Consider the following 16943-nt stretch of genomic DNA (forward strand, 5'->3'; position numbering starts at 1 on the left):
TAATTCAGATCACCTCTTTCCAAGAGACTGTTAAACGCTAAATCCCTAACTGATGCATTCTATGTTAATTGTGCAATGCCACAGTGGCTCTAGGTTTGATCTGCAGCACACCAGAGCAGTTATAACTACCAGTAGCCATACACTGTCATACAGAAGTAGGAATTATCCCCAGCTATACACTATACAACTTGCAGTGTTACCTGATAACTCTGATAGGGTAGAGCTAACAGCATGGCTGTCTCTTCTTCCTTCCTACCAGAATTCCAGAGGTATTCTAATGGAAAGTAGGGTAGCCCTACTTGCTTTATTTCTCTTGTAAGAGCAATTTGACATCTAGGCGGGGAAAAAGATGTAAATAAAAAAAAATACAAAACCACCGCAGTGTAAATTCACCAAGTTCATAGGCTAGGGATCTGCATTGAATACACCCATCGCAGGACATTAATACGTGCATTCCTTTGAGCTGTTGGGGTGTCTCTTAGGAAATGCATCCCAGGTGTTTCATGTTCCCTGTTTGTCTCTAAGGTTTAGGTTGGTAAGATGGTTGATCCGGTTGCAGAGTGTCCCCACTTACTGAACTTCATTGCTGTGCTTCATGTAAGTCAGATCTTCATGGAGCATGAAAGAAGATATAGACTAGCTGGGACTGAGTGATCCCATTGAGAATGGTGGAGTAAAATTCTTAAAGAATGCAGGTTAAATGTGAAGCAAACCCACACAAATGTTTCAACTAGAAGTTTTGGTGTTTGTTCAACAATAGATTTGTATAATTGAATTTCCAAGGTTAAAACTAACAGCAATAGTTCAATTCCCCGAGAAAGGACAATCTCAAATTTTGACTCACTCTAAAATCACATTTGCAAATTTGATGTTTAATAGATTAACTTCCTTTCAAGCAAACTGAAAACAGGCCTTTACTTCGTAAACAATGCTTTACCACCACTCCCAGGAAACCTCCATTGTCAAAACTAAAGAGACTCCTATCAGCTATTTCATCCTGACTGTAATATCCCTCCCCACAATTTTATGTTATAGTATGTATAGAAGAACAAGGCTCTCTGGTGCAATATACCAGACAAAGAAATGATGGCTAATGCAGTTGTTCCACTATATAAATGCTTCCAGTAATTTATCCATCAAAAGTAGGAAGCATGTTTAATTATAGTGTTGTACAGCTGCTGCAGGAATATTTTATCCATCAGAAATGACATGCACAATGATGGCCTAGTGAAGTTAAATACTATTAAAAAGAAAATAATTCGTAGCAGAAAGTTCATGAATTTTCATTTTCTCTTTTAAAAAGACTGCAGTAGAAAAAACCAAAACCTATGCTATGAAATAATTCATTTTTCAGCACTATTAATTCAGTTTACTCTGGCATGAATACTGATGCTTTGCAGAGCACACCATGTCTAAGACTAGCCATTTCAAGGGTGAAGATAGGAACGATTTCATGTATTAGATTTCTCCTGTTTCCTTTAATATCTCTTTTGGTAAGAAGGATCATTTAGGCTTTGTTTCAGATCAGGGCTTTTTGCTCTTAGTCTTCATTATTGATGAAAATTTAGAGACCAACAGCATATTCATTTAATATACTATAGAATAATTCATGTCTGAAAGAGTAAAGTAAAAGGAAAAAAAGAAAAAGCAAGTCTCCCTACTAAAGAAGGACATTAGTAATTTCTCTCTGTAATTTTTTTGGCAGCTGATGTTCTATGTTTTGTAAATCATTAAATTTAAAACAGCCGAAGCTGTAAAACTAATGTAGCAGGTCAGGGAAAACAACCAAAACAGGGTCAAAGAATCTGAACCCATGTTACCAGTTCAGTCTTGTGTCACATCGCTTACTCTTCATTTTAGCATGCTAACGTACCAATATCACTGCTAATAAGAAATATTATCCTCTACACGCTTTCAGAGACCTTTGCTGCAGAAATATGAGAACTGGAAGTTTCAGAAAAAAAAAGGAATAAGGCGTTTTCTTGAAGCAAGTATTTTTAGAAAGACTTTATAATAAGAGGATACAATAGAACGACTATTCACGTCACATGAAGCAAGAAGAGTAGCAATGAAAAACAAACCAGTAATGTGAAGGAAGAGAAGATAAAGGACAAGAGGCAGTTATTAGTTTAGACATGTGAAGCGAGACCCTTTATTAAAAAACATGGCAAAGGGCTGAATTTGATTCTGCAAGACATAGGAAGGCAAAAATCCCAAAGTTGAACAGAAAGAGAAAGTGTGGAAGAAGAGATATCAAGTAGTCAAAGTTTAGATACAAATGAAGAAGGGACAAATTGTCCACAAGGATATGAACAGCAAGGAGGAAAGGATGGATTTTGATGATAAAATGGAAGGAAGACTTACTGAGCTGCAAAAGAGAACAAGAATGACACTGAGTGGATTAGCCAGAGCAAAGAAAACAACGAAGCTCATGAATAAAAAATACTAGTCATTGCTCTAGTCCTACTGTACACCGTTTGTCATCTTTCAAGCACAACATCAGAACTGCAGCTGTGTTACTTTCAAATGCAAAAATGTTACCATTGATTTCTTGAATTTGCACCAGCATGTATTGAAAACGGTGCTGCTCACACTGTCTTTAAAGCAGTTTAGAGAATAAAAACTTAACTTTTTCTATAATAGCAACTAAGGACTGATGTAAGCAATACAATTTTTATGGAATGATCTCCATCTCACTGGCACAAAAATAGTATTTAATAAAGATATATTCATTTCTCCAAACTTACAGAATATTTATCTACAAACCTCAGAACCAAATACAAATATTTCTTGAGTAGTCTCATCATGTATCTCTTTCTGTGATTCATTGATTTTGTTTGGAATGCATTGCCTGGTCTTAAGCCTAATACAGAATGAAAGGAAAATGCCATCCTAAAGGTCAAATATCCAAACTAAAGAGAAGATTTTTAGAGATAGGAATTAAAACCAGACATATTTAAAAAAACATTATTTGTTTTTAGCTGACAACCACATACTGTAAAGAAAACTTGGTCAAATTTAGAGTAAGCTTCAGCAGATATTAAAAAAAAAAATTTATTAAAATTACCAGAAAAAAACCCAAATTTCTTTTGTAGATGAAACTATAAAGCCATTTACTTGTAACACCATTAACATGTTTTGGAGGTTTAGGAGTGTTTCTGATTAAAGCATTGGTTTTCTGGATACTTTTCACTGTATGTTTTTCCAGATTTTGTTTAAATATAAAATTCACATACTCCTTTTTGTTACTAAGCGTTAAGATATAAAAATAGAGAGCTTGTAACGTCCAACTAGTGGCATTAAATTGGATCAATATATCAGAGAAACGCTTCTCCTTTAAACAAGATGAAAAATTATCACTGCATTTTCCAAACAGCTTCCATTTATATTTCCGTTGAAGCATCCAATTCTCTCATGAGATGCATGACTACTCCTGGTCACATTAAGTTCAGTACTAGATTCAGCAGAAGGCTTCTCCTGAACCTGAACATTCAAATAAGGCTGAAGTGATATACATACATATAGAGTATAAACTACACAGTAATCTATTTCAACTCAAGTTTCCCCTTTTGAAGTAACATGTTAAGACTACTTCTTCACGAGGTATCTGAAATAAGATTCTCTCATTCACAGATGTGGAAACTGCACTTGAACCCCCGGAAAATACAGTCTATATACAGCAAGGAATGGGGAATGGCCAAAGCCCAGCTAGCCCGATTTACTTTCTTTACTATTTACTCACATTCTGTCAGACATTCAAACATGCAAACAAAAAAGGAGAATGAGAATGCTTGCTCAAGAGACTGTAATCTCCTGTGCATCAATATGATACAGGGCATTTATGGTTTCATCAGTTTTAAAAGATGAGGAGATAATTATTTCTCATTTTAAATGAACATAAAGTAATAAAAGGGAAGCTCTACAGATGTTCGCTATGTTTCTGTACCCATATTTCAGCTCCTTGATGTTCAATATAATTTCGTATTTTCTAGCTTTTGGTTGCCCAGAGAAAGTCCTGAGGACCCTGAATTGTAATTTATATCTTTACTTTAAATAAGCATAGCAAGGTATTTCTAGAAAGGTCCAAGTTTCTAAGCTTTCCAAAAAAGTCGGTTCTCATACACAGAAAAGGAGATATCTTGTAAATTCCTACTATATAATTTTAGGCAAGAAATGAAGCCTTTGAGTTTGGGGAAACACCTTGGCATTTTCCTACAAATACCAAAAGATGACAGCATTATGAGCAACACAGAGACTTAAAGCTTCAGGAGTCTTACTAGTCTCCATGGTTATTTACTCTGCGAAAGAAAAACAGTATTAAATAGATAATGATACATGGTAGAATTTAATAATGAACAACAAATTTTCTTGGAATTTTTTGACCTTTTAATAAAAGATGTGGGTCCTTATTAAATTTTAGAGCATGATTAAAAAGGAAAAATAAGGAAGCTTTATGCTTCTCTAGAAAGTTCTAAGGGATTTATTTATCAAGTTATGAGAAAATAACATTAGATTAGGAAAGAGTCTTCCAAAAGCATAACAGCATCAGAATATGATTTCTTAAAAGCTGGACTAATATAATCATCAAGGTACTATATTCCTAGCTGCTTCTTCCTGGAAGCTAAATCTATAAGCATACCTAATAGACATTTCCTTAAACAGTTTGTGTCCTATCAGTCTGTCATATAATTGACATGCTTTACCTTTTATTCGGGGATACAAAAGCCTCCCAGCTTTCTGTCAACATATCTTTGCACACAAGAATAATGAAGTTAAGTTTTCCTATCTGGTTAGCTATAAGCAGCTACTACATCGTGACAGCTCTTTTCTTGAACACAGAAATCAAAACCAGAAACGTTTTGGTTCATTTTGGTGTGTATCTATATATGTGCGCCGTATACATATGTATGTGTGTGTGTATATACACCAAAACATGTATTCATACATATATATATGCACATATATATATATAGAATACATATATATATCTGCTGGAGGGTAGGAAGGCTCTGCAGAGGGACCTGGACAGGCTGGATCGATGGGCCGAGGCCAACTGTATGAGGTTCAACAAGGCCAAGTGCCGGGTCCTGCACTTCGGCCACAACAAACCCAGGCAACGCTACAGGCTTGGGGAAGAGTGGCTGGAAAGCTGCCCAGAGGAAAAGGACCTGGGAGTGCTGGTTGACAGCCGGCTGAACATGAGCCGGCAGTGTGCCCAGGTGGCCAAGAAGGCCAACGGCATCCTGGCCTGTATCAGAAATAGTGTGGCCAGCAGGAGTAGGGAGGTGATCGTGCCCCTGTACTCGGCACTGGTGAGGCCGCACCTCAAATCCTGTGTTCAGTTTTGGGCCCCTCACTACAAGAAGGACATGGAGGTGCTGGAGCGTGTCCAGAGAAGGGCAACGAAGCTGGTGAAGGGCCTGGAGCACAAGCCTTATGAGGAGCGGCTGAGGGAACTGGGACTGTTTAGCCTGGAGAAGAGGAGGCTAAGGGAGACCTCATCGCGCTCTACAACTCCCTGAAAGGAGGTTGTAGTGAGGTAGGTGTTGGTCTCTTCTCCCAAGTAACTAGCGATAGGTTGAGAGGAAATGGCCTCAAGTTGCGCCAAGGGAGGTTTAGATTGAACATTAGGAGAAATTTCTTTACTGAAAGAGTGGTCAGGCCTTGGAACAGGCTGCCCAGGGAAGTGGTTGAGTCCCCATCCCTGGAAGTATTTAAAAGACGTGTAGATGAGGCGCTTAGGGACGTGGTGTAGTGGGCATGGTGTGTTGGGTTGACGGTTGGACTTGATGACCTTAGAGGTCTTTTCCAACCTTAATGATTCTATGATTCTATGATTCCATGATCTTCAGTCAAAGGAACAGTGGACAATTTAATTGAATGATCAAAGTTTCAAATAAATAGATAAAAGAGATGATTAACATGTGTGAGATGGGGCCTCCAACAACCCATCTGCTGAGACAGGTATAAAGAAACTTGACTGGCCAATTGTCTTAACAATATTATAAAAACCTCATCAAAGAACTGACCTGATGGACAAGGTGTTTTGGAATAAAACGAAATGATTACAAATGTCATTTCAGCAAAGCTTTTTCTAACTGTATCCTATAGAGAATGAAAAATGTCTGTTCGGATGAAAAATTTTGTAAAAATTATTTTGTGGCTTCATTAGGGGCTTTGTTCAAAGCCCATTTACAACCAGTGACAGGTTTTTAGCTCACTTCAGGGGCTTCAGAGCACAGTGTATTTTGCTGAAAGAGAGAGATAAAAAAAATCCTCTTTTAACTTCTGTCATTGAATATTAGAACTGTAAGTATCACCTTTGATGTTCCCTAGTATTTTTTTTAAGGCAATGGTTTTAATTATCTATAATTTTGACAAAATAGAATCATTAAGGCTGAAATTTTCTATGCAAGATCACTTTAATCTGTTTTGTCTTGATTTTAGCAAAAATAGTTTAGAGAAAGTGTGGTCTTCCCAAGTATTAAAAGAAATTTTTATTGATGGTTGATTCTCATCAACTATTAATTGGAAAGCTACAGAAATTCCGTGCTTTCAAAGCAGGCAGCTAAAATATAACAGGGAATGTTCTTATAGGAAACATGAGCTACCCATGCCTGTGGAATTCTGCCCAAATTATCTGCTTTTAAAAATACAGTCTTCATATGCTTAGAAAAGACAGCTTTACTGTAACTGATAAATTTCATTTGTACTAAGAATGCTTCAGACTGAGGCCGCCAGGTATTTTGCATGCAGCATCTGAGGACCATGTAAGATCCAAGTCTGCTTATTAACACCGATAATAGGAACGTACCCTCTCAGTCTCAGTTCTTCCTTCTTTCTTCCTTCCTTCCCCAACCTCAGCTTCCCTAGAATAAACCTGGGATTATAACACCACCACAAAAACAGTCTCAGAATTAAAGCAGCTGAATGAAAAGCCATAAAACTAAATCATATTCTTTCCTTAGCTACCAAATTCCTATGTGCTAATGAACAAGACATTTAAAATAGACTTTTTGTGAATGGCCATTAAATATGGACACATAATTAATGATCACCTGATTTCTGACCTATGATCCTGGTATGCGGACATACTGAATAGTAACATCTGCAACAGAAGTCAGCAGGAACTTTGCTTTAAACTACTGTACCATTGAGCTATTTGTAATGCTAAATAGTCTGGAAAGCAGGTCATGGGTAGCTCAGTTTGTCAAACAAACTGAATAGTATTTTGACCTTAATCTCCATGTATGGCAGTATATGACAAGATGTCACCTTCTCATCTTGCAAGGCAATCTGAAAATGGATATTTTTGAAACAGGTAAAGCAGAGATGTTTGCCATAGAAAAGCAAGGAAAGACATTGTTAGAAATTTTGGAGCTCCTCCATGGAGTTCCCTATTTTGGGAATAAGTTGAGATAACACAAATGGAAGTAGAAAAAAGCAAAAAAAAATCACCAGTTCATCTGTTGAATCCAATCCCATTTTAAGGCTTTGAATCTCTTCAGGAAAAGCAAATGAAAAAAAAAAATATGCCCTGGGCATTTTTTATAATATGAAGGTGGATTGAATGATTAACAATCTAGATGTTATTTCCTTCCTGAAGTTCACAACTGATGTATGACACATCAATGAACAAACAGAAAGACAGAAAAAAATATCCCAATCCAACTCCCTCCTCTAGGATGGGATTTTCTAGTATATAGAAAGAGAACTGACTTTTATTCTTCTACCTGCTCTCCAGAGCATAATAGCTGCAAGATCTTTGATCTTTATTTAACTGCTGCTTATTCACCCATATTTTAACATAGTATAAACAACTAATGCAAATATGGGAATTTTGTTATCTTTGTTAACTTATATTTTTATTGTTATGGTTGTTAGAAATTAAATGTGCAGCAGATTCAATATGTCACTTAAAATGACATTTTCACTCCTGCAGTAATGAAAGTGAATTAAATATATTTTTTTTTCCTCTGTAGTAATTCTGATCATCTTTTAAATCTAGGCTCAGAGAAAGTTTTGTGCGTATCTGTCACTATAAACTGCTTTCCTCCTCTTCAAAAGAAAGACAGGTTCTCTTAATTTTGTTTCTTCTGTTACTTTTACCTTCTCTTGCTGTTAAACTCATAAATGCCGTTATGATCCCCAAGATTCTTTTCTTCAGGGAGCTGGGAAATACAGACTGCCATTAAATGTTATTTTTTGACTCAACATTTCTGAGTTAACTGTAAAGTTACCTGTGTCGTGGTTTAATCTGGCAGCAGCCAAATACCACGCAGCCGCTCGCTCACCCCCCCGCCAGTTGGGATGGGGGAGAGAATCAGAAGGGTAAAAGTGAGAAAACTCGTGGGTTGAGATAAAGAGAGTTTAATAGGGAAAGCAAAAGCCGCGCACGCAAGCAAAGCAAAACAAGGAATTCATTCACCACTTCCCATGGGCAGGCAGGTGTTCAGCCATCTCCAGGAAAGCAGGGCTCCATCACGCGTAACGGTTACTTGGGAAGACAAACGCCATCACTCCGAACGCCCCCCCTCCTTCTTCTTCACCCAGCCTTATATGCTGAGCATGACGTCATATGGTATGGAATAGCCTATTGGCCAGCTGGGCCAGCCACCCTGGCCACACTCCCTCCCAGCCCCCTGCACATCTGGCAGGGCATGGGAAGATGAAAAGTCCTTGACTAGCGTAAACAATACCTAGCAACAACCAAAACATCAGCGTGTCATCAACATTATTCTCACACTACATCCAAAACACAGCACTATACCAGTTAATAGGAAGAAAATCAACTCCATCCCAGCCAAAACCAGGACACCTGCTACTTTTCAGCTGGCAGCTTTTGGAACTACAAGAATCTGAGCAGGATCATTCTTTTTGCTCACTGCTTTGAGCTTCAAGCTTCAAAAATCTCCAGACTCAACATGAAGTTTGATTAAAATTAACAATTGTTGCCCATTCTTGTCAACAAATCTAAGCTATTAATTTTTTCCCAAGGCTTTTGACAGAGCAGATTAATCTGAACTTAAATCAGCAAGGAAATCCCAGATTACTTGAAGTAAATAAAATATTATATTTTACAAGAATGATTAAGAAACACTCCAGTCAAGGCAGATGATAGCATTTCTGCGACGTGTGCAAACCACTACTCTGTGCTTATACTGTGAATTTGCTACAAAACCAGATGTATAAAAGGAAAATACATAATTGACAAAGCTGCAAGTCAAAATTAATCAGGTCATTAGCTCAGAAATCCAAAGGAGAGCTTAATTAGATATGAATTATCCAATAATTGTGAGTATCTCTAATGTACATTTGTTTGGACACCTATTACTAAGGGTCCCTATCCCTGTTCTAATCTTACAGCTAAATTCAAGAACATCCCCTGTGAGTCCTATGTTGGCTTCCAGCTCTCTACATATTATATTCAAATTCTTAGCTGTTAATGTGAATGTCAACAGAGCTAAGTTCTTTGTAAAAATTTTCTGGCAAATTCTTAGGGGTTGTATTTCTTGTTTTCAAGTATGTTTGGGTTGAATAAGTTTGACACTACACCTTTAGATGTCTTGCAATCTCAGGTACCTACTCCTGTCCTTGATTATTTTGGCTAATATCAATACCTTTTCATTCTGACACCAGACAAAAGTGTTTCTATGCCTATGCTAAATATTCCTAGGCATAGCAAAGTTTCACCTTCCTTTTAGCTTTTCATCAACACTTCTCTATCTGACATAAAATCTAACTTCAAAGCCAGAATACTGTCAAATTTCAACACAGTAGATATGAATATAAAAATATAAAATATGCACAATATCTTTTGTATAGTCAGCTAATACATTTCTGCCTGTTAGGCTCTGAATTTACCTTATCCAGAATCCAAATATGTCAGTAGAAGGAAGAACTCACAAGTTATTCTTCTAGGAGGAGTAAGCAATACATGTAAGCTATGCATTTAGATAAAAAAATTACTTGGATAACTAAAGGTAGAAATCTACCTCTGTATTTATGGTACGTATCTAAATAAATGCCTGATTTTCAGCATTCAAAATTGCTATGTGGGGAAAATATGCTTGTGCTACTTACTATCAAATACAGATTTGCGAACTAAACTGAATGTTTGAAAACTTAAATGCAGTATTTTTTTCCTACGGGTACCAAGAAATATCGTTCAATTTTTCTCAAAAGACATATTTATGAGCAGATTAGACAAGCACTTGTCATTATTGCAGGTAGGCGTAAAAGACCTTTCAGGGTCTCCCACAACAATCAATTTCTCTGTTTCTGATTTTACTTATAAGTTAGACTGAAATTTTAACCTCTTTTTCATCTTCAGGACAGTTACTGTGTTGCAATGAAGTAATTACCTCAGACAGTGCTTGAACAGAAACCTTCTTATGGTATGTGTAGCACTGTGGACAGGCATATCAAATGCCTGTGTTAGACTTATATTCTACCGCACTGAAAATTAAAAAGAGAAAAAGTGAGGCTGAGAAGAAAAAAAAAAAAAAGGATAGTTTCCCTTAAACTTAGATGAGATGTTATAAAGAAATAATCAAGCTGGAACTTATTTGAACTTCTCTGTCTAAATCAATACTGGAGTAGTCTGCCTTTGCAGTGATAAGACAGGAAGATTCAGCCTTTCTATTGGGCTCAAGGCAGAAGTCACAGGTTGAAGTGTAATCAAAAATTATCTCCTAGCTCTTTTTTTTTTTCCTCCTAGAGATGAAGCTTCAATCGATGGTCTCAGAGCTTCAGATTATCTGTCAGACAGAGAAAAGCTGTCTCAAGCAGCGAGGACCTCTAATCAAATATTGACAGATGAGATGTTCTGGGTGATAAAAATAGATTTAAAATCCAAAGTGACATTTTTTTTATTAGAATCATAGCCTAACTCTTAAAGTCATGATGTAAGATAAATGATACAGTCTAAGCCTTCCAATCAATTTATTACCTTTCCTAAATATAATAAATGTTTCCTACTTAAGCCAATGTCAAACCCCCACAAATTAACCTAAATAGCTTCATATTTTCCTCTAGATTGATAAAAACCCAACGTCTACTTGATTTGAAAAAGTTACAGTTTTGAAAGATATATAGAGAGAATAAGCAATGCTGGTAGAAATGGTCATACTCTACAACATTTAACTAGTATACCATTCTAACTGAACCCATGGTAACAGTGTAATATTTAACAGCTCACCTAAAGAGATTCCTATAACTAGAAAATATTGATCAGCTTCAAAACTCAATTAAAACTTTATTTAAATTAATGCAGTAAATTACATTGTCCGTAGGAGTATATCAGGTAGCAGAAAAAACCTGCCACCAACTAACCACTGAAAATTTCAACAAAACTGAAAAGAATTCTATCTACTCAGAATTAAATAGTTTTAATATAAATCCAGCTTGAACTGATGGGTACACAGTTCATGGGTCTTAGCATAAGCCTACTAACAGATGCTACTGGTGGAAGAAAAACGGGAGAAACATGTCTTCAACCAGACCCCCCTCTATAACTTCAGTATTGAACCAAAAGGGTTTAAATTAATATAAAAATGTTACCCTTAACATGGAAATGATGATCTTGATGCTGCTTTGTTATAAGAGCATTTAAGCCTGTGCTCTGTTGGATTTCCTAAAAGCACAGGACACTTTAAAAGTTTAAAAAAAAAAAAAAGGCAAAAAAATCATATACATAATTCTTCCCATATTTGGCTTTGGGTTCCTGAAGACCACAGACACTATCAAAGGGGAGTTCATAAAATCTGCTGTAGTGTGGGAATCAAGGAGAGAGGGAGAAGGAAGATGTCAGGCCACCATTTTTTTACAGATGCATCACGTATCTGCACACAGTGTTTCAGCTCAGGAAACATCCTTCCCAGCAGGATGATGACAAACAATCATCATCCGAACAATGCAACATCAGCCAAGGTTAACATGAAGCGGCATATCAGAAAAAGACTGAGGGTTGAAGAAAGGAGGTAGTTTATGCCTGGAATGCAAACATGGTCAACCGTGTGGTGCAGAGAGCCCAAACAGTGTAATAAGTGGAAGATGTATGATAGACATGCAGTAATTACAACCAATTAGGAGGTGTATGACAGAACATACATCCCACAGTATCTTGCTGGCTATTTGACGTACATCTCAAATACTAGTATACTGGGGAACTGAGAAATGCATAGACTTTTGTGACTGGGTTTACCAGTACTGCTAGAATAAAGGAGAGTAACAAAAAGGAATTTCAGGGTAAGACAAATGGACAATGAAGCTGTGTTCTGGAGTCATGGGACAAAAGTCAACGTAGATCAGTATCTTGAGGCCATACTTATCTGGCCAATACTGAGACTAAAATCCAACTATGATTCAGTACAGCTATTATAAAATGTTTTGGTTTTATAGGCTAAATGTATTATAGAACACATGGAAACTTAAAGTGGAACTTTATTTTGGATTGATGAAGTGTTTTCAAAGCACTGCGGTCATGTAATCTAATTCACATGAGAAAATTCAATAGTAGTCTAACTTTTCTTTAAACTTTTAAAATGGTATGCAAAACAGGCATCTACATTTTCATGCAATGATATGCTAACTCAAACTCAGTATCTGTCAACCTAGGATATGATAAAATAAACTTGACCTTTTCAATTTTATAAAAAAAAAATGTTTTGGTATAAACATTGTGCAAGCAACCAACAAATTTAATGTTCCAAGCAATTATTAGATAGTTTAAATCAAATGTATATACCCATTGCATGTGTATAAAAATATATAAAAATTGAGGTCACAACTATATAAGCAATAATTTAACTGAAAGAGTCTTTCATTTATTAAAGTACAATCAAAAGAGTATAATGAAAATCATCAGAGCTAAATTACTACTACTGCTACCAATAATAACAACAACAGTAATAATCCTACTATGGGACACTAGGGCAGTACCAGCATTTAACAGTCCTCAGGAGAAATATATTCTCCTTTCCAGCCTCCTTACAACATCCAAATAAAACCTTATTGAGATAAAGAAAGCTTTCTAACACCAGCACAGAAGACAATTCCCTATATTTTCACTATCATGCTTCAAGAAGAAGAGTATCAAAATAATTCTGGCAAGGCATGACTTGCAATTTAGTGCATATCCAAAATTTAACTAAACAATTCCATAGAATCATAGAATCATACAGGTTGGAAAAGACCTCTAAGATCATCTTGTCCAACCGTCAACCCAACACCACCATGCCCACTACACCATGTCCCTAAGGGCCTCATCTACACGTCTTTTAAATACCTCCAGGGATGGTGACTCAACCACTTCCCTGGGCAGCCTGTTCCAAGGCCTGACCACTCTTTCAGTAAAGAAATTTCTCCTAATGTTCAATCTAAACCTCCCTTGGCGCAACTTGAGGCCATTTCCTCTCGTCCTATTGCTAGTTACTTGGGAGAAGAGACCAACACCCACCTCGCTACAACCTCCTTTCAGGGAGTTGTAGAGCGCGATGAGGTCTCCCCTCAGCCTCCTCTTCTCCAGGCTAAACAGTCCCAGTTCCCTCAGCCGCTCCTCATAAGACTTGTGCTCCAGGCCCTTCACCAGCTTCGTTGCCCTCCTCTGGACACGCTCCAGCACCTCCATGTCCTTCTTGTAGTGAGGGGCCCAAAACTGAACACAGGATTCGAGGTGCGGCCTCACCAGTGCCGAGTACAGGGGCACGATCACCTCCCTACTCCTGCTGGCCACACTATTTCTGATACAGGCCAGGATGCCGTTGGCCTTCTTGGCCACCTGAGCACACTGCCTGTGATTTGGCCTGTGATTTCTCCCTTGCAATACTCACAAAGTTTTTATCTGCTTTGCCTGTTTATAAACTTTGTTGTTACAAGACCCTCATCCTCCTTATAAGCAAAAAATACCAATTAAGTCTCACAGCATCCATTTTAAGCAGAAAAATGACATCCAGTTTACAGACAGGGAATTTCATGAGTTCACCAAAGTCAAATCAAGGTCATATGTAGTCAGCTGTAGAACTGCCACCGAATTCAAGATTAATCTCAAACTACAATAAAGTTTACGTTAAACTGAGAAGAGGCAAATTTTGCTTCAGTCTCCAGATTCACAGTGCTGGGCATTAACTTCTAGCTACAATGTTTTTGAATTAACACTGGCTTGATCTTTTTTTTCCCCCTTGGATTGTTGGTTACCAACACTGTTCAGTTTGAGAAATAAACCAGTGACTGTAAAGGAATTAAGGAAAAATTAGTAACACAGGAGTTAAACTGCTTTGATTCTCATCAGAGAAATTCCACAGTGTGGTTGCTCTGACAACTGTGTCCATTGCACAGAGATGTATTTCACTACATTTCATCTGCATCACACCCAGATTTATTCTGTGATTTTTCTGTGATTTATTCTGTGATTTATTCTGTGATTTATTCTGTGATTTTTCCACAGTGTACATTAGTTTAAAAAGAGCAAGTGAGGCAGAGGCCTGTCACTTGGATGTTTTTTTTCTATCCAGGGTTCAAAGGACTAGTGTTACAGAAACAAATGTTTTAAACACTTTGGAACCATAAATTATATATTTTCTAAATCTCTTTCATTCAATGAAGAAACACGCTAATTTTCACACTTCTATTATGCATGCATTACATCATGTGGGTATGTAAAGCTATTTCTGCAAATCTCTCCTTTGGTCTTTTTCTAGCTAGTCTACAGCCAGCAAAGAAATAAAGATCAAGTTATGGTAGAAAGAAGGGGGGTGGTTTTTTTTAAAAAAAATTGTACTTAAAACATGCACTGTAAACATGCACTTGCTTTTTCCTGCGTGAACATCTAGACAGACATACAGTGAAAATTTTCTTTTTAATTTATGTGTTCAGATAGAAATTCTTGCTAAGCATCCATAGGTTATCTCCCTCACAATACCTTTTCTGGAAGTTGAGCACTGTGCATACGCTTAATGGAAGTGATGCAGATAATTTCCGTGTTCTTTCAAGCTTTCTTTCTTTTTCGGACGAATTATCCCCAAAGCATTTGGTTAATCAGTAGATACCTACTCTCTCTACAAAGCAATTAACTGCCAAATAAACTGCATAATAACTACTTCCTGATCTTAGCGCTGTTATTCTATAGCTCTAATTTTGATAGTTTTCCTTTAACACATAACATTTACATTCTAAGGTACACCATTCATAAAATAAGTTATCATATAAGCAGGAATGTGCTTTATCTTCACCTGAAAGCATATTAATTTTTTTCACATACATTCAAATTCAAAAGGCATTTCTATCACTGACTTCAATTCACTCAACAGTTTTGGTATTTTACTCAAAATTTGTTTTTATTAAGGGATACTAGCAATCACATTTCTCCAGCATTATTTTGTATTGCTTCCTGAACTACATATATTACCTGTTTGTTTAGCAGGGCATATTTACTAAGGCTTGTATCTTCAGGTAAATGTTAACAATGTAAATTCCTCCACTGTGTAGAAATTGTCCATACATTGACCAAAACTCAGATTTTATGTATGGAGAGTTTTGTAAAGTTTTAAAAGAGCATTTGGAATGCTCTTTAGTAATAAACCCACACAGGCAGGTTTATTTAGTCCCAAAACAACACTGTGTTCACTCTCTCCCAGCCTCACTTTATTACTGGACCGTGCAGACCAGTAAGCTCCAATGTTTCATTACGCTGACTTGCATGATACGCTTTGGCTTCTCACTGCACAGTGTTTACAGGTGATTGACAGCCTGTCCTAACACTGGATGACTATCCTCTGCTTATTGACATTATCTATATCCTCACCAGAGGGTTTTAGCTGGAAGGCAGTGCTTAGGCGATTGCTTGTATTCCCATTTAAATAAAACCTAGCTCCTTTATGCGGATGGTGAGGTTGGGGTGAATTACAAAAGTAGAGTGTCCAGTTAATTGTGCAGTGAAAACATGGCACTAAATATCAGTATCCATTTGAAAGCGACTTGCAAACACTAGCTGAAACTTTCTCATTGCTGCTAAAGGAACTGGAGCTGTTTTAACTTAGATACTGACAGATAGCAGAGTGGAATAAGGTAAACAAACAGAAGTAGGTTTTAGCTTTCTTTTAAAACAAAGCCAAACAAAACAACCTTTTCATACCTTCACATCTTCGAATCAGAAAATTGATTAAGGTGTTATTTAAATTGACATAGATAAATAGTGCAAAAGATTGCAAGGACATTTACCTAATTAAAAATGAGGCTTATTTTATAAACCAGACTTCAATTCAGCTTAAGTGGATTGAAACCAATTAGAATTAGTGTATTTCCTATACTTATATAAGGCTCTGGATGCATCTGAAAAGCTCCTCACTTATGATCTCCGAGTATGACATATTACCTGATATAGCTAGTGGCCATGTTATTTCAAGAAATTTTAAGCAGAACACTCCATTAGCCATTACAAAATGTTCTGTTAAGGAAAAAAAATTGTGCCGTATGACTGATGACCGTACCTTTCAAGAAGACTTGGAGATAATTATTTATTTATTCTCATTGGGCAACACAAATACTTACAATATCTTTGGTGTCAGTTCAGCAATTTCTGCTACACAGTGTTATTTTTTGTTTCACCTTCATAGAGAATTCATTCGCAGGCAACAACAAGCATCTGAATGGTGACACAGGCATGATTTAAACTTTCATGAGTTAATACAGCACTTGGGTTAAATTTTTCCTTGTGTAAGCAAAGCTATACAATGGTACTTCACTTCTATGAGCAACTTAAACTCTTTTTCTTTACACTAGCAACCAAGTTGTTTCTTCTTTATTTCTTTTTTCTTTCTTTTTTTTTTTTTTAAGAATAATGTAAGGTGACAGAAGTCAAAAGTAAGTTTAACAAAGACAATACAAAATGAAGTTGTCCCATAGTTCTTTAACATTTGGAAATGCCATTCTCACAAACACAGCAT

This window comes from Calonectris borealis, chromosome 4 (genome assembly GCF_964195595.1).
Source record: "Calonectris borealis chromosome 4, bCalBor7.hap1.2, whole genome shotgun sequence".
NCBI classification, from domain to species: domain Eukaryota; kingdom Metazoa; phylum Chordata; class Aves; order Procellariiformes; family Procellariidae; genus Calonectris; species Calonectris borealis.